Consider the following 25053-nt stretch of genomic DNA (forward strand, 5'->3'; position numbering starts at 1 on the left):
ATGGGGAGGTATTCCACCATCTTAGCCAAAGAGTGAAAATAACTTCTAAGGTAGAGCTAGAAATCCCCAGCACATAAGAGGTGCTCAATAAATTTCCCAAGACCTACAATACAAAGATAACACTATTAGGTCAATATCACCTCTGGTCAACCAGCGAAGGCCATCCCTGTGCTAAAGATGGCCACCTCCCCATCCCCCAGGGACACATCCCACCTCCCTCCTGAGTCCCTGCTCCGTGGCTCCTGCTTCACGTCTTAAGAGTGGGGTCCCTCCACCACCACTTCCCTCAGTTCTTCAGACACCAATGATGTATTCAGAGCCATGATGTATTCTTTTTAAAATGCTCTTTCAAGAATACATACTATGTCAGGCACAATGACAACATTTGTTTGAGAAAGAACTCGGAAAAGGTTGGGCTGATGCCTGTGTCTGTGAGCAACAATGGTTCTGAACTCCAGCCCCAAGAAGGGGCCTAAAATAAGCTCACTGAGGAGAAGCATAAAGTTGGGAGAACAGTGGTGAGAATGGAAAATGAAGCACAAATGGAAATTAATCAACATTTCTGAAGTTCAGCTACTTGGGGAGCAGGAAAAATGTGCTTTTAAAAGCCTAGAGATGTGGAATGCTGGAAAACCAGATGGCTTGTAATTGAGCCCTGGAGAAACGAGCTATTCCATCATTAGCAAGACCTTGTTAGACCACTCTTTATTTTACCTGAAGTGAATCTTTTAAAGAAAATGGAAAGGCACACACTTTCCAGATATTACACATATTACTCAGTAAACTAGCTCCTGTTCAAAACAACTTGCTTGTTTTAATATTAGGAAAAGCATTAGTTGTTCACTTCGAGCGCCCTACCCATAGGTTTATGAAATTCTGTCTCCCCAAATCTAAGTTGTGCATAAGCCATCTCTTTGGAATCTCCTTTATTCACTGGTCTGTTCCATTTCATACCATGATGGCAAACTCTTGAGACCCTGTCTGACCTTCCAGTGTGCTTGGTCATCAAGTTGGTAAACCCAAAGTTTAGTTGCCCTGCGTTCTAGCCTGTACTTTTTGAGTGTTTCAGGGACAGACAGAGTTAAGAGATGAAGGGAAAGGTGTTCACAGTGGCTGCTACAGCCCTTGGCAATGGCCCAGCACTGTGCAAACTGTCACTGTGCTGCATGGAAGTTGCCCAGCTCCCCACAGCTCCACGACCTGTCCCAGAACAATGAGTCCAGGTTTCCAAGTTCAAGACTGTTCCTAACTACATCACCACCTATAATTCAAAGCTGGCCTCTTGGGACCACTGAACTATTTTTAGACCTGATGCATAGTACACAAAACATAGCTACCTATTAACAATTACATGGTGATTCCAGGACCACACCCCTTCGGTTTACCTTGTCTGACCTGGAACATTAAGATAGGGAAAACAACATATATTGATATTTTTAGTCTTTTCCTGAATTCCTCAAATGTTCCATTTTCCATTTTACTTAGAGTCAGTGAGATCTGGACTCTGTGCTTTACCCAGTGGGATATTCACACACATACCTCTTCCTAAGACTCTTTATTTGAACCGGCTGGACCCTCACTAAACAAGGGCACTCTTATGAATGAGCTCCAGCCCTTGGATCACTTACTGGTCTACATGAGAAATGGTCCCATATCTTCCCTTCTTAAGTGCCAGAATCACCTTATACAACAAATGCCTGATCAGGGATATTTATGTATAAATATAACATATATATGACTAACAGGAGCGATATTTAAGTAAACTTCTATGGTTGACATCATAAAATTTCCCAGGAATCACATAACGACAAAGAGTGAAAACTGGTTCCCTACACCCATGAATACACACATGCACACGGGCACACGCATGCACGTGTTCACCTCCCTCTCTCTGTCTCTCTCTGTCTTTCTCTCTCTCTCTCTCTCTCACACTCACTTCTCTGCATCGTAAAATCCGATTGAAGAAGGCAACAGCCTGCGCTCATAATTCTGGACCATGGAAGCATCTAGTATATTTGACATCTGGACCAGATTTTTTTATTAACTCTACCCTCTTTTATATGAGAACATTATTTTCAGTAATAGTCCTTATTTTCTTGATTAATTCTTTAGATTTAAAACAATTAAAAAAAAGAAAAAATTTTCACTTAAATATTAATTTTCGGTAAAACATTGAGGTGTGAGCTAAAACGTGTAGCTGTCAAATAAAGAGTACACCATGCGGGTAGTACTCTGCTTCACTGTTTTCAATTTTAAACACAAATCAGAACTCTATGAAGTCCCATAGAATGACAGAATTGAAGCAACTCGTTCCGTTTATTTGTCTCTACAATTACTGTGCTAATGTTACTTATTTTTAGCCTGCTGTTCAAATGCAGGGATATGTCATGCCCCAGGAGATAGAGTCACTTCAAGCAACCTCAGACAGTTCCAAACCATTAGGAACTTATTCTTGGAACACAAACATGTAGTGGAGTCCCTCTGTGCCAGGAGCCAGTATATGACTGAGTTTTCTGAATCAACTTCTATGTAGAACACAATCTTTATTAAATATGTGTGGAATCTAGAAAAATGATACAGATGAACTTATTTGCAAAGCAGAAATAGAGACACAAATGTAGAGAACAGACATATGGATATGGGGGGCGCAGGGAACGGGGGTGGGATGAGTTGGGAGATTGGGATTGACATATATACACTACTACGTACAGATAACTAGTGAGAACTTACTGTATAGCACAGGGAACTTTACTCACTGCTCTGGGGTGACCTGAATGGGAAGGAAATCCAAAAAAAGAGGGGATATATGTATACGTATAGCTGATTCACTTTGCTGTACAGCAGAAATTAACACAACATTGTAAAGCAACTATACTCTGATAAAAATGAATAAAAAATAAGTAATACAAATATGGTAACTAGCAGCTTAGATTCTATTACTGAAACTCACCCGTGATGACAGCAATTGTTTAGAACTTAGACCAACAAAAGTTTTTTTTTGGAAGAGTATTTTGCCACTGACATTGTTTGGAATTGCCACTGCATGGTGATCATTAAAAAAAAAAAAAAAGACTTTTAGTTGGTTTTATTATTGATTTTAAGTTCTCTCCAGACATGTACCACCTTATTGCCTGCAGCCGGGGTGACATTTCCCCACCACCAACCCTCGTGCCCCGGATTCCAGAGTGTTTCTTGTAAGCTTGTCATGCAACCACAGGAGACCTTGGTGTCAAAGGCTAGCTCGTTTTCTCTTTATCAGCCTCCTCTGTTTTAACTTGGAGCAGTCTTTTTTTTTTCAGTGGGAAACTAGCTAAATTAATTGTATTGCATATACACAATAAAATACCATGAAGAGAGCAAACACATATATAGTCTTTGGTTGAACCATATACCATTCTAAGTGCCCTACATTACATATACTATCTCACATAATTTCCCAACACTACTCCTACTATCCCATTTTACATATAAAACAAGAAGTTAAGTAACATGCCCAAGATGACACACACACATATATATTTTTTTTCTATGTCATAATATTGACATTCAGTCCAGTAATCCTCCACTGTAACAGCGTGGAGCAGTCATTTTAGCGATACAGACCCGAAGAGCGTGGAGGAAGGACTTGCCACCAGCAAATGTAAGTGGTGGAGAGCCCTTGGCAAAGGAAGACCACGTGAACCCCCAGACCCTAAAGGCATTGCCCATCTTCTCCAAGGGAAGCTCATCTTCCCAGAGTCCCCCACCTGCTCCTCATTTCAGCTCCCTCTGGGAACATCTCCCTGACCCTGAGGAAGGAAGAACTGCACAGTCTCTTTCTCAGTGCACTTCTAAGCCACCCTAGGCCACCTGGAAAAAAAAAAAAAAAGTGTGTGTGTGGTACTGACTGGGGGTCAGAAGGGAAACCAGCTTCTGCTCCACTTAATCCTGAAAGAAGGAAGCAGGAAGCCCTGCTTTGGGGATTGGGCAAAGCCTCCTCCAGGATGGGCTATCCTGTTGCCTCCTGACCCTCTCCCTGATCAAGGATCCAGTGCAGAAAACAGAGCCTCTGCCGCATGTCCCATGCCTCTCCCAGGAGCAGAGACAAGAAACAATCCTTAAGGCTACTACTAAGTGTTTACATACTGCCAGGCAGTGGGTCAGTACCCAGCTGGGCCTCACATCTCTGAAAGGGGGGCACGATTGTCATCCCCATTTTACAGAAAGTCTGTAAAGCTCAGCCTCAGAGCCTCTGAGGTGGCGAAGATAGAACCAGAGCAGCCCATGTCCTAGGCCTATCTGTCCTGCCTGGGGTAGGGTTGGCTGGGGGTGAACCCTCCCATGCCTCTAGCATCTGTAGAAACCAGAGCATGAACCTTCACAACCTGCTGTTGTGCTGTTGGATGTACAGCATCGGGGCCCGTCTATTACCATGAATCAAGTCTGGCTGCTCACAGAGCAAGACTGAGAAGTGGGCATGAAACCAACACAACATTGTAAACCAACTATACTCTAATATAAAATTTTTTAAAAACATAAAAAAAAGAAATGGGCAAAGTGAATTTCTTGATAACTTATTAGTATAATATGTGTATAATCAGATGCTGGGCATCTTCTCACTCTTACATCCAGGTCTTCCTGCTGTACCTGCCCCTCAAAATATCCCTTCGCATGAAAACATTGTGAGCAAGGATGAATTGAGTTAAGTATCATAATAGGGACGGTGTGGGGGGTTTGCATCACACATTCTGCCTCTTCAATATGCCTCTTCTTCCAAGTCATGCATCATTCATTCCTTCACCAAATGTTGTTGAAAACCTGTGCACCAGACACTAATGGAGCCCTTGGAGATAAGCAGTAACTAACACAACTGTCCCCGAGGAGTTTCATTCCAGCTGGAGGAACGTGCTGGCTGGCCTCTCGGTTCATTTCCACCCTTCTCTGCCGTGCTCTGTGCCCCGGGGGACCCACCCCACACCCTGCAGTGCCTTGTCCTCTGGGAGAGCAGGAGATGCCAGCAGGAGATCCTGGATGGGAGGAAAGGGGAGCCAGGGATGTACTCCCCCCGCTCCTTTTGGGGCTACAGTTTGGCAATGGCCTTATTGTGTTGCTCCACCCTCAGCCATGGATTCTGGGGGACCCCCTCTCCCACATCCACAGGTCTTGCCAGGCTCCTCTGACACCCCACCCAAAACATCTGGCCCCTTCCTGCCCTACGGGAGGTGATCAAGGGCTTCCTGGTACTGCTAGTGGCTTGTTGACAAAATGCCTTCACCTTTTCAGTTAACCTTTGAGAGTGATTTCCTTCCTGGTGTGGCCTTGACTGATACAGTAATATTGACAATAAACAAACAAATAAGTTATGTACCAGATGAGCAAAAATGCTATATAGAAACATAAAGGCAGTAAGGAGTATGTGTGTGTATTCACGTGTGTTGGTGGAGGTGGCATCACGCCCCTCTTTCTAACAAGTTACTGGAAATCCCCTTTCCAACCCTCGCCACATCCGTCCCCAGCCTCACTAGCTCAAATCCCACGTTATTGGGTTTTCCACCGGGTCCTCAATTTTTCTTATCTGTATTAACCAGAGCAGGTCAGCCTATGACAGCGCCAGCCTTCAAATGTGTATCCCAATTTCCCAAGCAAAGTGCCCTCCACCGGTCACCATCCTAGTTCCGAGGTGATGGTACGAATTATCGACAATCAGAAATGTTTTTATGACATGTAGTTTGTAAGTCAACATGACTTATAGTTTAATTTTCTGTATTTGGGGAGCCTGTACACTCTTCAACCATGGAAAGCCCGCAGAACAAATTCCAGTACTTGTTCTGGAAACTATTTGCTAGAAAAAGGACAATGCTCAGGGTGCTCTCAAAGTATCTTCCTCTCCTGCCCTGCCTTTCTGCTGGACTCAGACTCCACCACCTGTTGACTGCCAAGTCACGCTCATCTATTTCTCTATTTTTTGTTGTTCTCCTCCCCTGCACCTCAGATCCATGGGTGAGACCTTGGGGCCCACTGCTCTTCCCACCATATGAGGGAACCTCTTGGTGGGTACCGTTCAGCACTTAATAAGCCTACGTGGTCCACTGGCCGGGACTTCCTGGTCCTGCCTGCAACCTTCTCACCAGAATCTCAGGGTGGGGTCCAGAATCATTATGAACAAGCTCTCTGGGTGACTCCTGTGCAAACTAAACTCTAAGAAGTACTGTCCTAGAGACCACCCACCCTGTTCCACCACAAAGGGCTTTGCAGGGGCCTTTACCTCTCCCCCCAGTTCACCTTATTTTTCCTTTTCTTCCCCCATTTTTCAGATGACTGCAAAGCAAAAGAGACTCACTCTTCCCTCCTTTAACTAGGGATTCTTTTCTATGTGTAGGAATCGTGCCATAACATGGTCAGCCGAGTGGCCAAGCTCCAGGCATTTAGATTGAACACAAGCGGACAGGGCTAAGCTGGGGCTGGAACCCAGGTGAGTTCAAAGGTGTGGGGGAGACATCAGGAAACGTGAGAGCACTGGGCACCCGTGAGCTTGGGGAGGCACAGGGTAACTAGACAACCAGACTGGTGTATTTGGGGGACTTCCACTAAAATCCCTAGGTGAAAATTAAACAAATGAGGGGAAAGAGCAAGTTAATAAAAGTTTGTTTCTTGGACTCAATGAAAGTAGTTTTCTGCTTATTTCCTTTTCATACAATCACAGTTCATTCCGATTATTTTTAGTAACTTCCCTTTGACCTCATTGTTTCAAAACTCCTAAGTGACTTTCAGTAAAGGTTGAATTTTATTGTAAGGATATAGAACGTGGAACTCCACTAATTAATTTTCCTGGTAAATGAAGGCGAAACATTGTGTAGTACTGAGAAGTCTTAAAGCATATATCTAGCCCTTTTCTTCTTTTTGAAACAGAGATAGTTGATAGAATTGATCCTACTTTGGATGAAAGAGTTGCTTCCAGATATTCAGCATGGCATTTGCATTTCAGTACTCCACACAGATGAGTTTAAGATACCAGACTGGTAATAAAACCCTCAGAGGAACTTGGATTTTTATGATTTGTAGTTATTTCTGTTCCAGGGAGCCTTGCTTTGATTCACCACTCACTTGTACTAAAGACTGTTAATTTGGTCACATGAATATTTTCTTCTAAATCTTTGGTGTGAGAAATTTAGTTTGTGACCATGACATTTAAAAAAATGGTAGTTTTGGGGGGTTCTGTTTTTTATAGGCAAAAGGGAAACATTAAACATCCAGGATTCTTTTCCCCCATCTATCCTTTCCCTCCTTTCTTTCTTTTTTTTTTTTTTGTGGTACGCGGGCCTCTCACTGTTGTGGCCTCTCCCGTTGTAGAGTGCAGGCTCAGCGGCCATGGCTCACGGGCCCAGCCGCTCCGCGGCATGTGGGATCTTCCGGACCGGGGCACGAACCCGTGTCCCCTGCATCGACAGGCAGACTCTCAACCACTGCGCCACCAGGGAAGCCCCCTCCTTTCTTGTTCAAGGTGACTTTGGGTTTCCCAGCCTCTTCCTGCCTTATCTATGAAGGAAGAAATAACAACCCTTGGGACACATGTTGGCCTTAGCCATGGTTACCCTCAAAGACACCCACATTTCTACATTCCACATCTCACATTTCTACATTTACAGCCCATTCCATCAAAACCCAGATTCAAGTTGTTCTAAAAACATAGAGAGACAAGTCCCTCCCATCAGGAAACTTGCACAAGCCTCTTAGATAGACTCATCCACCAGAGGACAGACAGCAGAAGCAAGAAGAACTACAATCCTGCAGCCTGTGGCACAAAAACCACATTCACAGAAAGATAGACAAGATGTAAAGGCAGAGGGCTATGTACCAGATGAAGGAACAGGATAAAACCCCAGAAAAACAACTAAATGAAGTGGAGATAGGCAACCTTCCAGAAAAAGAATTCAGAATAATGATAGTGAAGATGATCCAGGACCTTGGAAAAAGAATGGAGGCAAAGATCGAGAAGATGCAAGAAATGTTTAACAAGACCTAGAAGAATAAAAGAACAAACAAACAGAGATGAACAATACAATAACTGAAATGAAAAAAACCCTGGAAGGAATCACTAGCAGAATAGCTGAGGCAGAAGAACAGATAAGTGACCTGGAAGACAGAATGGTGGAATTCACTGCTGTGGAGCAGAATAAAGAAAAAGAATGAAAACAAATGAAGACAGCCTAAGAGACCTCTGGGACAACATTAAACTCAACAACGTTCGCCATAGGGGTCCCAGAAGTAGAAGAGAGAGAGAAAGGACCCGAGAAAATATTTGAAGAGATTATAGTCGAAAACTTCCCTAACATGGGAAAGGAAACAGCCACCCAAGCCCAGGAAGCACAGGGAGTCCCATACAGGATAAACCCAAGGAGAAACATGCCGAGACACATAGTACTCAAATTAGCAAAAATTAAAGACAAAGAAAAATTATTGAAAGCAGCAAGGGAAAAATGACAAATAACATAAAAGGAAACTCCCATAACGTTAACAGCTGATTTCTCAGCAAAAACTCTACAAGCCAGAAGGGAGTGGCATGTTATACTTAAAATGATGAAAGGGAAGAACCTACAACCAAAATTAGTCTGGCCGGCAAGGATCTCATTCAGATTCAATGGAGAAATAAAAAGTTTTACAGACAAACAAAAGCTAAGAGAATTCAGCACCACCAAACCAGCTCTACAAAAAATGCTAAAGGAACTTCTCAAAGTGGGAAACACAAGAGAAGAAAAGGACCTACAAAAACAAACCCAAAACATATTAAGAAAATGGTAATAGGAACATACATATCGATAAATACCTTAAACGTGAATGGATTAAATTCTCCAACCAAAAGACGCAGGCTTGCTGAATGGATACAAAAACAAGACCCATATACATGCTGTCTACAAGAGACCCACTTCAGACCTAGGGACACATACAGACAGAGTGAGGGGATGGAAAAAGGTATTCCATGCAAATGGAAATCAAAAGAAAGCTGGAGTAGCAATACTCATATCGGATAAAATAGACTTTAAAATAAAGAATGTTACAAGAGACAAGGAAGGACACTACATAATGATCAAGGGCTCAATCCAAGAAGAAGATATAACAATTATAAATATATATGCACCCAACATAGGAGCACCTCAATACATAAGGCAACTGCTAACAGCTATAAAAGAGGAAATCAACAGTAACACAATAATAGTGGGGGACTTTAACACCTCACTTACACCAATGGACAGAGCATCCAAAATGAAAACAAATAAGGAAACAGAAGCTTTAAATGACACAATAGACCAGATAGATTTAATTGATATTTATAGGACATTCCATCCAAAAACAGCAGATTACACTTTCTTCTCAAGTGTGCATGGATCATTCTCCAGGATAGATCACATCCTGGTTCACAAATCAAGCCTCAGTAAATTTAAGAAAATTGAAATCATATCAAGCATCTTTTCTGACCACACTGCTATGAGATTAGAAATGAATTACAGGGGAAAAAACGTAAAAAAGACAAACACATGGAGGGTAAAAAATATGTTGCTGAATAACCAAGAGATCATGGAAGAAATCAAAGAGGAAATCAAGAAATACCTAAAGACAAATGACAATAAAAACACGACAATCCAAAACCTATGGGATGCAGCAAAAGCAGTTCTAAGAGGGAAGTTTATAGCAATACAAGCCTACCTCAAGAAACAAGAAAAATCTCAAATAAACAATCTAACCATACACCTAAAGGAACTAGAGAAAAAGGAACAAACAAAACCCAAAGTTAGCAGAAGGAAAGAAATCATAAAGATCAGAGCAGAAATAAATGAAATAGAAACAAAGAAAACAATAGCAAAGATCAATAAAACTAAAAGCTGGTTCTTTGAGAAGATAAACAAAATTGATAAACCATTAGTCAGATTCATCAAGAAAAAGAGGGCGAGAACTCAAATCAATAAAATTAGAAATGAAAAAGGGGAAGTTACAAGGGACACTGCAGAAATACAAAGCATCCTAAGAGACTACTACAAGCAACTCTATGCCAATAAAATGGACAACCTGGAAGAAATGGACAAATTCTTAGAAAGGTATAACCTTCCAAGACGGAACCAGGAAGAAATAGAAAATATAAACAGACCAATCACGAGTAATGAAATTGAAACTGTGATTAAAAATCTTCAAACAAACAAAAGTCCAGGACTAGAGGGCTTCACAAGTGAATTTTATCAAACATTTAGAGAAGAGCTAACACCCATCCTTTCAAACCCTTCCAAAAACTTGTGGAGGAAAGAACACTCCAAAACTAATTCTATGAGGCCACCATCACCCTGATACCAAAACCAGACAAAGATACTACAAAAAAAGAAAATTACAGACCAATATCACTGATGAATATAGATGCAAAAATCCTCAACAGAATACTAGCAAACAGAATCCAACAACACATTAAAAGGATCATACACCATGATCAAGTGGGATTTATCCCAGGGATGCAAGGATTCTTCAATATATGCAAAACAATCAATGTGATACAGCATAGTAACAAATTAAAGAAGAAACCATATTACCATCTCAATAGATGCAGAAAAAGCTTTTGACAAAATTCAACACCCATTTATGATAAAAACTCTCCAGAAAGTGGGCATAAAGGGAACCTACCTCAACATAATAAAGGTCATATAGGACAAACCCACAGCAAACATCATTCTCAATGGTGAAAAACTGAAAGCCCTCTAACATCAGATACAGGACAAGGATGTCCACTCTCACCACTATTATTCCACATAGTTTTGGAAGTCCTAGCCACAGCAATCAGAGGAGAAAAAGAAATAAAAGGAATACAAATTGGAAAAGAAGAAGTAAATCTGTCACTGTTTGCAGATGACATGATAGTATACGTAGAGAATCCTAAAGATGCCACCAGAAAACTACTAGTGCTAACCAATGAATTTGATAAAGTTGCAGGATACAAAATCAATGCACAGAAATCTCTTGCATTCCTATACACTGATGATGAAAAATCTGAAAGAGGAATTAAGGAAACACTCCCATTTACCATTGCAACAAAAAGAATAAAATACCTAGGAATAAATCTACCTAGGGAGACAAAAGACCTGTATGCAGACAAATATACAACACTGATGAAAGAAATTAAAGATGATACAAATAGATGGAGAGATATACCATGTTCTTCGATTGGAAGAATCAATATTGTGAAAATGACTATACTACTCAAAGCAATCTACAGATTCAATGCAATCCCTATCAAATTACCAATGGCATTTTTTATGGAACTAAAACAAAAAATCTTAAAATTTGTATGGAGACACAGAAGACCCCGAATAGCCAAAGCAGTCTTGAGGGGAAAAAAAGGAGCTGGAGGAATCAGACCCCCTGACTTCAGACTATACTACAAGCTACAGTAATCAAGACAATGGCACAAAAACGGAAACATAGATCAATGGAACAAGATGGAAAGCCCAGAGATAAACCCACACACCTATGGTCAACTAATCTATGACAAAGGAGGCAAGGATATACAATGGAGGAAAGACAGACTCTTCAATAAGTGGTGCTGGGAAAACTGCACAGGTACATGTAAAAGAATGAAATTAGAACAATCCCTAACACCATACACAAAAATAAACTCAAAATGGATTAGAGACCTAAATGTAAGACCAGACACTATAAAACTCTTAGAGGAAAACATAGGAAGAACACTCTTTGACATAAATCACAGCAAGATCCTTTTTGATCCACCTCCTAGAGTAATGGAAATAAAAACAAAAATAAACAAATGGGACCTAATTAAACTTAAAAGCTTCTGCACAGCAAAGGAAACCATAAACAAGACAAAAAGACAACCCTCAGAATGGGAGAAAATATTTGCAAATGAATCAACGGACAAAGGATTAATCTCCAAAATATATAAACAGCTCCTGCAGCTCAATATTAAAAAACAAACAACCCAATCCAAAAATGGGCAGAAGACCTAAATAGACATTTCTCCAAAGAAGACATACAGATGGCCAAGAGGCACATGAAAAGCTGCTCAACATCACTAATTATTAGAGAAATGCAAATCAAAACTACAATGAGGTATCACCTCACACCAGTTAGAATGGGCACCATCAGAAAATCTACAAACAGCAAATGCTAGACAGGGTGTGGAGAAAAGGGAACCCTCTTGTATGTTGGTGGGAATGTAAATTGGTATAGCCACTATAGAGAACAGTATGGAGGTTCCTTAAAAAACTAAAAATAGAATTACCATATGATTCAGCAATCCCACTACTGGGCATATACCCAGAGAAAAACATAACTCAAAAAGACACATGCGGGCTTCCCTGGTGGCGCAGGGTTTAAGAGTCTGCCTGCCGATGCAGGGGACACAGGTTCGTGCCCCAGTCCAGGAAGATCTCACATGCCGTAGAGCGGCTGGGCCCGTGAGCCATGGCCGCTGAGCCTGCGCGTCCAGAGCCTGTGCTCCGCAACAGGAGAGGCCACAACAGTGAGAGGCCCGTGTACTGAAAAAAAAAAAAAAAAAGACAGATGCACCCCAATGTTAAGTGCAGCACTATTTACAATAGCCAGGTCATGGTAGCAACCTAAATGCCCATCGACAGACAAATGGAGGTGGTACATATATACAATGGAATATTACTCAGTCATAAAAAAGAACGAAATTGGGTCATTTGTTGAGACGTAAAAGGATCTAGAGACTGTCATACAGAGTGAAGTAAGTCAGAAAGAGAAAAACAAATATCGTATATTAACGCATATATGTGGAACCTAGAAAAATGGTACAGATGAATCGGTTTGCAGGGCAGAAGTTGAGACACAGATATAGAGAACAAACGTAGGCACCAAGGTGGAAGGCAATGGGGCAGTGGTGATGGTGGTGTGATGAATTGGGAGATTGGGATTGACATGTACACACTGATGTGTATAAAATTGATGACTAATAAGAACCTGCTGTATAAAAAAAAATTAAATAAAATTCAAAAATTAAAAAAATTAAACATCACAAGAACTTTAAGGATTACTTTTCCTCATTTATAAATAAAATCTAATAAATTAATTAAGATTATTGCTAACTTAAGGAAGTAACTATCCAGGGAATCAATAAAAATTTTTGAGTGTAGTGATTTTATTGTTCGTTTATTTGTTTTGTTTACTGTAATGCAAGTGCTGTCTCTGCCTCAAGAACGTACCTAATGGCTGGGTCACTGGTGGCCAGGTGCAGCACATGCACGGTGGCTTGCTGTTCCAAGATATCAAGTTCAGATCACTAAATATTTCATATTTTAAGAGCAGCAGGCATTACTAGTATTCATTTATACAGTACACTTTTGGTCTCTCGCTATAGATAGATGATAGGTAATAGATGCATGTATATATATATATATACATATATATATATATACACACACACACACACACACACACGGAAAAAACAAAAAACAACATAAAGAAACTTGATCAAAAGCTGCAGAGCTAAAGGCTCCAAAGGGACAAACCCTCCACCTGAGTGTTTGCCCTGGGTAGCAAGTGACTTCCTGCTTTGCAAACAAACGTTTCAAAGGGCTGATGTTTAAAATTCCAAAGAATCCTACATGTCACCATTTTTTGACCATTTACAGAGCAAAATGAACCAGAATATCAGGAATATTGGGGTTGGATTTTCTTAAGCTACAGAAATATTTAAAAGTTAAAGGAGGGGCTTCCCTGGTGGCGCAGGGGTTGAGAGTCCGCCTGCCGATGCAGGGGACACGGGTTCGTGCCCCGGTCGGGGAAGATCCCACATGCCGCGGAGCGGCTGGGCCCGTGAGCCATGGCCGCTGAGCCTGCGCGTCCGGAGCCTGTGCTCCTCAATGGAAGAGGCCACAACAGTGAGAGGCCCGCGAAAATAGTTAAAGGAGCATTACAGCAAAGAAGATAAGAGGTTTCAATCACTCTTCCTCCCAGGAATTTTCAGATTTTAGTGCAGCTTAAGAATCACCCAAATACTATGGCCTAAGTTCCTGGCTTCCTGGCTTCACACTCTGAGATTCTGCTCTGTAAAGTGCCAAAGACCAGCAGCCTTAGCACCACCTGGGAACTTGCTAGAAATGCAAACTCTTTATTTTTCTTAGGCTGCACCGCTCGGCTTGTGAGATTTTAATTGCTTGACCAGGGATTGAACCCGGGCCCTTGGCAGTGAAGTCATGGAGTCCTAACCACTGGATCACCAGGGAATTCCCTAGAAATGCAAATTCTTGAGCCCACTCCAGACCTCCAGAATCTAAAACTCTGGGGGTAGGATCCAGTCAGCCGTGTTTAAACAAATTCTCAGAGGTGATTCTGATGCACACAAAAGCTTACTAATCAGTGAGATATAGCACGATTATTTTTACCATGGTGGTTCTCACTTTGCAAAAGTACTGATGCCTCGTCTCCAGGTCCAGGCCAGTAGAATCAGAAGCTCTGCCTACATTTAGAGAAACACTGGCAGATAGATAGCTGCTGGATTAGTTTGTGGAAAGTCTCTCCTCTCTCTAAAATGACATACAACTATCTTCAGCTAAAACCCTGAATAATTATAGCTTCTGCCTACACACCCATCTTCACTTCTCTCCATCACTTTCTTCTCTTCCTACTCTCCCCTCTCTGTAGCCCCTCAGTGCCCTGCAAGCACTGTGTCCTCCAGCCTCTGCCTAGAACTGCCACCTTGCCCCATATTCATTGGTCTAATACCCATTGTCTTTCAAGGCCCCAGTCAAGGTCATTCCAGGCAAGAATCTGCTTTGACTCCATCTAGTTGTGTGTACATCTCTGCCCGTCACTTCCCTCCATCAAGGCATTTCCTGAACTACATTAGAAAGGCTTATTTGTGAGCTCCTCCTCTATCCTATGATTCTCCTAGAGCCCGCCTTCACGGCCAAGGCGAGGCCTTGTTTGTCTACTGCTGTGTGCTTAGCATCTAACAGTGTAGGCCGGTGCTCCATCACTGTTTGTTAGGAATGACTCCCCAGGTGGCACATTATTAGAGGTGCTATAAAATGTTAAGAGCATGGGCTTTAGCACCAGACTACTTGGGTTCACGTCCTAGCTCTACCATTTACTAGCTATGTAAGTTTGGACAAATTACTTCATCTCTGTTCCTCCGTGGTTGTTGTTGATGAAACTTTTGTTGTTATTTTTTTATTGAAGTATAGTTGATTTATAATGTGTTCATTTCTGCTGTACAGCAAAGTGATTCAGTTATACATTTATATATACATTCTTTTTTTCTATTCTTTTCCATTATGGTTTATTATAGGTTATTGAATATAGTCCTCTGTGCTATACAGTGGGAGCTTGTTGTTTATCTGTTGTTATTTTTAATTGCTCTCTCTTGCTGAGAAACTACTCTGGCCCAGGGTCTGTGCTGAGTGCCTTTCAAAAAAATTGTGTGTGCATGATGTCATTTAATTTTCACAACAATCTGGGAACTGGTTAGCTCTTCCCACTCAAGGGAGGGAGGCTTGGAGAGGTTACTCAACTTGCCAAGCCCCGTTTAAAAAACAACATAGATTGGAGGTCACATGGAAGAATTTGAGGCAGAATCCAAACTCCAAACCCAGCTCTTGCCTCTCTACTATCTCGTGCTCTGAGACGAGCTGCCAAGATTTAAATACACAGAGTTAAACACACGATGGTGAGAAGGATGGTACAAAGCGGTATAGGATTCTCTTCCAAACTTGTGGCCCAGAGAAGGGCTACAAATTCAGCAGGAAGAATGTCGCGGCAAAGATGAGCCCAGATGGCAAACTCATTAACCTACCCAGTGGGATGCACCGAGGGTAAGGAGGCCCAGTGTAGACACTTTTCTAAACAGAAGCTGGCAGGCATTTCCTAAATATCGTTACTGATGGGTAATACAATGTCCTTCCCACCCCCAGCCTCACTTCCCCCTACAGGCTTGATTTAATAGATCCAGGTAGAGCGTGGCAATTTGCATCATGACCAGTGCCCCAGTCCATTCACCTCTTGGTGATCTCTAGACCACACTTGGACAAACGATGCTTTGTATCTCTCATATAGCCATCTTCTGTTGTTTTGTGCTAATATTTTATAAGCATTATTACAAACACCTAACATAGAGATTTTAAAGGGATGACCTTTTTCAACATAAATAGCGATTCTCCTATTTTCTCCTCATAGCCCCAGGGAGGATGCAGAATACTGTCACCGCCCAGGGTTGGGTAAGCCTCTCTGCCCTGCCTTCTGAGACCCATCCCTGCCCTACGTGCTCCCGGGAGACAGGACCTTGGGTGGATTCAGCCCTGACTCAGTGATCAGGCTGATTCTCCTGGGATCCCCCTGGTTCTCCTTCAAACAACTCGGCAAATCAATCTCTGTGGCTTCAACGGACCTGCAGGTGCAGCTGTGGAAAGTTTACATAATGCCAGCTGCACGGTGAAGTGGCAAAACCTTGACAAAATATTAGCTCTGTTCCACCTGGCAACCCCACTTCAGGTGCACGAAAATACGGTGTCATTCATGAAACATTCAGACATTTTCCCTGAGGGGAAATTTAAATTTAACATGAAATCAGGTTGTCGTTCCTTTCGGCTTCTAAACAGAGATTGAACACTCAGATAGGAAGTGCTCGGAACTGTGATTTTGATTTTAAGGAAAAGTGGAATATTGTTAGTAGTCTAAATGTGAGTAATTTAACTTTAAAGATTATATTTAAATATAATTTTTATATTTTTAATTTAATTATGTATTTAAATAAAAACTTATTAGTACTTTTACCCTCAAACAGTAAAGATGTTATTTAAGCTCAAGGATAAGTTCACCAAAATGTCTGTTTGTTAAATGACACTTTGATGTTCCCAACTCTTTATCAAACATTTATCGAAAACCCAATGTGCCAGGTGTCATGCTGGGGGCTAGGAATAAAAAGATCAATAAGATGGCGTCTCTATGTCCTAGGAAAGAAGTGCATGGGAACAATTACTGAGAATACAAATACAAAAAGCACTACAACGAAGGAATGTGAGGGCTCCGAGAAGAGAGGTCAGATCTGCACGTGGATGGAGAGACTTGTAAAAAGGAAGTAATCTGGTGGCATTTAAAATAAGCTTTGAATAAGAACCTGCTGTATAAAAAAATAAAATAGGGTTTGGATGATCAATAGATTACTTAACAGACAAGGGAGAAAAGAGGACTCTGGACAGAGACGTGAATTGCAGCTGGGTGGTGATGTAGATGGAGAAGGCAAGGTGGTCCAGATCACGGCCATCAGGAAGTGGAGGGAACAGCAGAGGGAAAGGAACCTGCAAAGAAAACTGAGTAGTAGCTGGGAAGCCAGGAAGCAGGACAAGAGCAGAGAAGGTGGTAGTCCATGAGGTCACATGCTGTAGACAATGAAGTGAGAGTCTTGACAAGACTAAGGTGCCGAGGTGCAGCTAAGGTGCCCCAGGGGGTCGGGCAGATGAGGAGATAGAGCAGAATGGTTTCCTGGGTGAATGGCTGACGATGACACGAGGATGTCATCAACAGTTCTTTCATGCACTTCCTGATGGGGAGGAAAGGAAGATGGAAGAGTAGCTGCATGGTCGGCAAAGGTTGTTTTGCCATGAGGAGGTCTGAAGCAGATTTAAATGACAGTGGAAAGAGCCAATCAGAGGGGAGTGTGGTGATGGGGAGGGTGGGAGGGGGTGAGAGCCAGCTTTGAATCAGGGAAGGGCCGTCTCTTCCCTTGAGGCAGGAAAGGAGGAGGAAGAGATGGGTGTGGGAGGAGATACTTTCGTGGAGTTGGTGGTGAGAAGCGATTTCCTCTGAGATGGCAAAGCTGTCTCCCGAGAGTGAGGTGTGTGTGCACGTGTGTACGTGTGTGTGTCCCCCATGCGTGGGTGGGGAAATGTATCTGGGAATCATTAGCGTCTCCAGCAGCACGAGGGCTCAGGTGCCTCTTCTGATATTTCTGGACTTAGATCACACTGTTCCCTGGCTGCTTTGTGCTCTCCCGTACAACGCATGAGTGTGTGTGTCTGGATTTAGGTATAAAAATTCAGATGTGCTTGCACTTTCTTGCCGGCAGAACTTCTACTTTCCCTGGGTTCCTGGTGGAGCTCAGGTACGTAGCATGTGCTCCATAAAGAACTTGGTTCATGAAAGATCTTTCCACTCATCGTGCCCCTACTTTAGCCTGACTCCAAAGGGGAAGAGCAACTATCATTCTAGAGGGATCCCGCCCTGGGGACAGGGAACTGAAATTGCGTCAGCATTTTTAGTACAAAAGTCTATTATGGTAAATAAAGCAGAAATTTTACCTGGTCTGAACAATGACTGGGTGTATGCTGTGATATTGAATGAGAGCTTTAAAAAAAAAAAAAAAAAGTAAGTTTTATGCTTTATTGCCTATCTCCTCCACCAACACACACACACACACACACACAGCCTGTTCTGCATATGCACTTGTGGGTGCCCACACACAACCCAAGTCTGAAATCTTTCTGCACCTTCAAAGGCTGGCAGCAGGATTTGTCTGCAATGTGGCAGGCAGGGAGAAAGGGTTAATAAGGATCTGGAGCAATGCTTCCACTTGTCCTTTGAGGAGTAACAAAGAGAGGAAGCACAGCCTTTGTGGAAGGAAATTCCCAGGCCCCACGTGACCTGCCCTGTGAACCCCTGAGGGGTGTCTGATAATAAACACTTGCAAACAAAACAATCCATAAAGGTGTTTTTTTACTAACATTTGCACATTTTTCACCAAAGGGCTAGAACAGCTTTTCCTGCATCTGCAGACCCCAGAGGGGGCCTGGTCATCCACCTGCTGGCAAAGCCCAACCATCTTGTCCAGGCTCAGGGCTGGCATTTCTATGTGCAGGTCCCCTGGCCCCTGGGGCCTCTGATTGTGCAGGGGCCCCATCTTCACAGCAGGCTGCTGGGATGCAGATGGTAGACCCCGCACAGGGTGGGTATGGACCACTGTGTGCAGACCTGAGACCCACCTTTCCTCCTCCACCGTAACCCCCAGAGGGCAAGCCTGAGCACTGCAACCTTGACTCCGTGCAGTGACCTTCCCAGGAGTGGGGAGCTTGACAAACGCATGAAACCTCTCCTAATAAAGTGTGTCCATTAAGTAACAAATTAGGCTTCCTCCTCTGCAAGGAGGAAGAAAAAACAAACCTAACCGAAACCAAAACAAAATAGCAAACCCCCCAAACAACAACAAAACCCCCTGGAGACTTGATGGTAAATATTCCTACAAAAATTTCTTGGAAGGAGCTCAAAGCATATTAAGACCAAAATGCAAAACTTTGAGCAAAAGTCTAGTTTGGGTCAGTTTATTTGTAGTTTTGCACCTTATTTCTACCAAAACTAATAGGATGTGAGGTTTATTGCATCCATTTTGTAGATAAATAAATCAAGGATCAGAAACTGGTCTAGGATAATAGGAAAGATCTAGGTGACTCAGGTGTCTTTTCTCCTCTGTGTGTGTGTGTGTTGGCGCTGTGTGTACATGCATCTATGCTTTTTAAAAACTATAATATGCTTTAAAACCCCTTTATTAATTGCAATCTAACCCAGGATCTTAGCATGACAACCCCGTTTCTGGGCTAGACCTGAATCCATCTCACGACAAGGGTGAGGGTTGAGTAGATCAACTACAAACAGAAAGCTGAAACTTTATTTCCGAAATGCCATTGCTGATCTCTGGGATATTTTTAGATGAGATAATCATACACGTCTACTCATTTGCATGTGCCCAGAGCTGCCGGACGACCTGCATGGTGACCCCAGCACTGAGGACCATGTAGACCGAAGGAACGATAAGTTCCAGATATCATGGGGGCAGGGTTACCCGGAGCTTTGCACTCAAGCCCCCCGCTGCCCTTTGTACTGTGACAATGCCCGGAAGCACAGGCTTGTTAGAGGAAATTCCCAGGGCCTTAGTTTGGACATTAGACCGCTGCTTTGCCATGCTGGGCCGGCATCTAAAAATAAACACGCGGGTCTGCACGGGTTTCTGTGATTTTGTCCTGCACAGCTGATTATATTTCAAGGGATTTTTAAAAATTTCGTTTTCAATAAAGTGAGCCTGGGTAAACCTGGAGAATAAAATATATTGTAGTTTTGTTTCAATTTGACAAAATGCAGCATTTGCTGACATCCACTTCTACTGAAAGAACCACAGCTTCTTTTCCCTGAGATTTCAAAACAAAGATGGAAGAAATGAAAAGCACGTGGACATGCTGCCCAAGCAACTGCAGAAAAGATGTGAGGGTCCAAAACTGCAAGACCAGAAAGTTCTTCTGAGTCCTGGAAGGATGACGTATTAGCAAAGCCTCCGAGGGGACCTGGAGCAGTGAGTGGTGTGCAGGCCCCTCTCCCCATAAGCTAAATTATCCCTTTTGTAAAAGCCTCCAGGTCCTTAGCTGGCAGAGAGGCTGTTATCATGTGGCTCATTTAGCAGAAAAGGAAAGGTGGGTGGAAAACAATGGCTGATGAACTAGACTCAGAGCAGGCAGCCAGCGGCAGCCAGCTCTCCTCTCCCCGCAAAAGTCAAATTCCACATTCACAGTCCCCGTAATTTAGAGGATGGTAGAACCATTTATTCTGCACTTTTTTTTTTTTTTTTTTGGCGGTACGCGGGCCTCTCACTGTTGTGGCCTCTCCCGTTGCGGAGCACAGGCTCTGGACGCACAGGCTCAGCGGCCATGGCTCACGGGCCCAGCCGCTCCGCAGCATGTGGGATCTTCCCGGACCGGGGCACGAACCCATGTCCCCTGCATCGGCAGGCGGACTCTCAACCACTGCGCCACCAGGGAAGCCCTATTTTGCACTTTTTAAAATTAGATTTCGAGATGGCAAAGAATACATAGACGTATCGTGTTTTCATTTTATACATAGAGCAAAAATCAGGGACAAAGCTTGGAGTCTTGCTGTTAACTTGCTTGATCCAGTTTGGGTGAAAATGTACCAAAATGTGGCAGTTTTCCATCAAATAGGAATGTGATTGCAGCACAAGAAGTAACCCACGATCTAGTTAAAGAGTAACCCAAGAAGAGCGGTTTGGAGTGAACTTTTCCCATCTCATTGTTCTCGTTTCTTTTTTGCTTTTTCCTGGAAATCCAACCTTTTGACTGTTGCTGCAAAGACCCTATTTAAAAAGCATCTCAGCTGATGTGTAGGGCTAGCTAGTCAAAAGGCAGCCCCGATCACTCTGTAGTCTGATGGGGTTTTTTTGCAGACTTTTATTTTGTGGCTTGGGCTGGAACCCTGACATCACGAGACTCTTGGTAGCTTTGAGTGGGAAGGACCTCGAGGTCATCACCCAGGCTCCACCCAGTGCAGGCTTCCCTTTGGGAACACCCTGGCCATGGTCTTCCAAGGTGCTGGAACACTGCCCAGGACAGGGTGTTCACCCTGCCACAAGGCAGCTCACCCAGTTTTAGACAATTCAAATGGTGGGTAAATCCTTCTGTACATTGAGCTAGGACCTGTTACCCTATAATTGCCACTGATCCATCCTCTGTTGACCTTGAGCAATCTTTAAATATTTGAAGGCAACCTTCATGGGCTGCAAGACTTACTTCTTACTTCAAATGTCCTCTGGTTCTTTTAACTATTCTGCACATGACAATTTTCTCATTTTCACCATCTTGGTCAACCTCCTTTTTTCAGATCTGATGTATTTTTTGAGGCAACATACTAGGTACTTAAGCTAATTAGTCTTCTCTACAACCTTGCTTGGTAAATATTATCTGCATTTTCAGAAACAAATCTAAGACTTGATGAGATACAACCACTTATTGAAGGAGATGGCAGATAGAGGATTCAGAAGTGGGTCTACCTCCTTCTAGCCCACTCCATGCCTCTGATGAAAAAACAAATGTTGGTCAGGTACAGGCAAGGTTGATCTCAGATACATCCCGAGATGTGCAGTAGGTCCTTAGAAACCTCCCATGCAGGTGAGCCTCTTTTTTTTGTTGCTACAAGGTGTGCTTACTGATAGAGATTGATGTTAACTTGAGGAGTTAGGAAATGACCATCAGAAAACACTGCCTGCTGGGAGGCAACTATACACAAGGTGGGTGTGCAGGAAATTTGGAGGCAAAGAGATACACGAGGAACAGGAAGCAAGAAGGAACTCAGAAGGTTTGGAAGGCATTTCGTTTGGAAGCTGCACACATGATGAAGCACGAAGAGAAGGCTCAGACAGGCAAAGGGTGAACCCTTGCGAGTGCCTAAAGAGTTTGCTGCAGCCTCGGCCTGGTGGTTGTATCTGGAGAACAAATAGAAAGTATTTGTTTCCTCCCAGCTGTGCATGCACCCCACGGGGGTGCAAAGCTCGGGGACAAAGGATACTATGTCCGGCCCCCAACCTCTGATTCTAGGTGAAATGAACACAAATTAGAAAGAACCCAAGTGGAATCAGAAAGGGAGTCCTTACAACCATGCCACAGTGGGGGTCAGGGATCCCTTCTTTGCTCTATGTCTACAAGTTTCCAGATTTTTCCTGCACGACTTGGTGGAGCCACTTCCTTCCCTTCTCCTGACTGCTTTCCAAAAGCAGAGACTGCCTGAGGATGACACTGCCTTTCTCCTCAGCTGCCCTACTTCAAACCAGCTCTCCACCCAACAATGAATACCAAGTGGATTCCTCTAAGCTGCAGGGCGCTGCTCCCTGGAAGCCACTGCCACATCGTGTTTGATGGAAGGTGCCAAAGGACAGCATTAATGTCACAGCCGAGCTCGTGGGCATAGTCATGAAATGTCTCCCTTAAGATGTCCTCTTTGCCAGTTTGACCCAGAGAACGGCAGAGCCCTGCCCTTCAGATCATCACGTAACGTGACAGAAGTGAGTGCAGAGGCTCCCTGGATATTATCTTCTCTGTACACTCATGAAGGCAGGGGCCTCTTTTCCTTCTAATTCTCCATCTTGGTCACCACTTGAGAAAATCCAGGTCCAGCAAATGCAATGGACCCACCCAGGGTCACCTGGCTAGGGAACTGCAGGTGCTGGAGTAAATCAAGGTGCAGAAACACAGCCCAGCTTCCTTTGTACTAAATCACTCTGCCTTCAAGCTCCTGCTGTCTTTACTAGGATGCGCCAGCTTTAGTTAAAGATGAGGCTTTCAGTTTTCCTTCAGACTTTCTAAGGAAAAGCAAGACAGAGGATGACAAAAGGCGCATCTTGTCTATGGGGAGCTGCATGGAGGCAGGGCTCGCATTTGTGTCGTTGGTCATCGTATTTGTAGCAGGGAGCACAGCAACTGGTATGGGGAAGGTACTCAGTACCTATTTGCTGAAAGATGAGTAAGTCTCTGACTTGGAGTGGTGGCGAATGAGGGGCACTGATAGAGAAACACCTTCTGGGAGAGACTATTCACAGCGACATAAAGAAATAGATTCGAAAAGGTATGGCATAGGGTAGGTACTCAAAATATTTGGTGAAAACAATGAATCCAGCCAAGTCTCATAAAGGAGAGTGTGGAAAAATATTATAGAGAGTGGCAATCTCCTTGGAAGACTTCAAACTACAGACCTCAATCTGGGGATGATTTGGGCCTCTTCAAACAATGTATCCATTCATTTGTCCATCCATTCATTCATTCATGAATTCAAAAACACTGAGCACAGGCTATGTACCTGGCATTGGTTCAAGTGCTAAGGATTCAGAAGTCAATCTCTAGTAACTCCTCAAGGATGAAAATAGTAAAGCTAGCAATGAGCATTTAAGGTACTAAGGGCTATGGCAGAAGCACTTCGCTAAGTTGCCATAAAATACCAGACTTGATGGGCATTTAGTTTAAGGTGGACTGGATGGGGGGAGGGGGCAGGAACAATCAGGCTGCAGCGGGTAGTTGGGTGGAGAAGATGAATGAAGTTATGGGGACAGAGAGAACAGCACACACAGACATAGGTAGGCGTTAGAGCTCTCTCATATTGGGGAAATGGAAGGTATTGGGTACAGCTGGAAAGTCAGAGGGTGAGAGGTAAGGCTGGCTGTATGATAAGGACCATACCTTGAAGGTCTTGTCTACCTTCCTTAAGTTGGGGCTTCACAAACTTTAATGCATGTGAATCACCCAGGGACCTGGTTAAAATGCAGATGCAGTAAATCTGGGGAGCAGATAGAGAACCTGCATCTCTAACAAGCTGCCCAATGATGCCTGATGCAGCTGGTCCCTGGACTACCCTTTAGGAAGCAAGGCTGTAAGCAACGGGATGCAATGGAAATATTTCACTGAAGCGAGTGACATTAAGAGAATTGCATTTTCCCAAGAACCCTGTAGCAGGGTATGGAGGACGGAATGGAGGGAGACTCTGCTGGGGTAAAATACAGAAGTGGCAAGAAATTTTGAGCATCTGAACTAAATAAAGTTAGGAAAGAACAGTCAATGTTCAAATAAACAGGTGCAGACTGGTATTCTATGAAGTCGCTGTAAAATATTTCTCCCAGAGGAAAGGTTGCTTGTGAGGATGAAGATGAAACAATGAAAGCATAAGAGGCAAAAAAAAAAAGTCAAAGAGGCACATAGTGTTATTTGAATAAGTCTAGACCCCCCTCTGGGTCTGAGTGGACACGTCATCTCCAGCCCCAGTAATGACTGACAAAGCAAGCAGCTAAGGGGCGCAGCATCCCTGCAGACAATTATCACAACAGAGCAAATAAAATCAGCCTTCTCAGCCATCACTTGAGAGACACTTGCATCTAGTTTCAGGAAGCTTCAGGAAAAACAACTGTTTCATAGCAAATTCTGGAAAATAACATGGCAGTCCACCTGATCTTGAACACAGTGCTTGTTCATTTCTTATAACTCACAGGTACCCGAAATTAGAAACACCTATCTATATTGCTGTCAGAAAATACCCTATCCGCTCTAAGCCATCTTTAACTGAAAGGAAAAACTCAGAAAGGAGGAAAAAAAAAAAAAAAAAAAAATCAAGGGAAGGGTCTACATTGTTGAAAAGGAAAGGCAGGTGGTAAACATTTTTCTCATATACTGAAGCCCCCAAAATGCAGCTTCTAATGGGATTTCCCTCCAAAGAAAAGAAGAATCAGCTTCGCGTTCTAGGTACTATTCT

At 43.1% G+C, this 25053-nt stretch overlaps 1 protein-coding gene across 7 annotated transcripts in view; it reads right to left on the reverse strand.

The window, feature by feature from the left end:
* The window catches only part of ADGRF5 (adhesion G protein-coupled receptor F5), a 112084-nt gene that overhangs the window by 86204 nt on the left and 827 nt on the right, over nt 1–25053 (reverse strand). The window lies entirely within an intron of this gene.

This window comes from Orcinus orca, chromosome 10 (genome assembly GCF_937001465.1).
Source record: "Orcinus orca chromosome 10, mOrcOrc1.1, whole genome shotgun sequence".
NCBI classification, from domain to species: Eukaryota; Metazoa; Chordata; class Mammalia; order Artiodactyla; family Delphinidae; genus Orcinus; species Orcinus orca.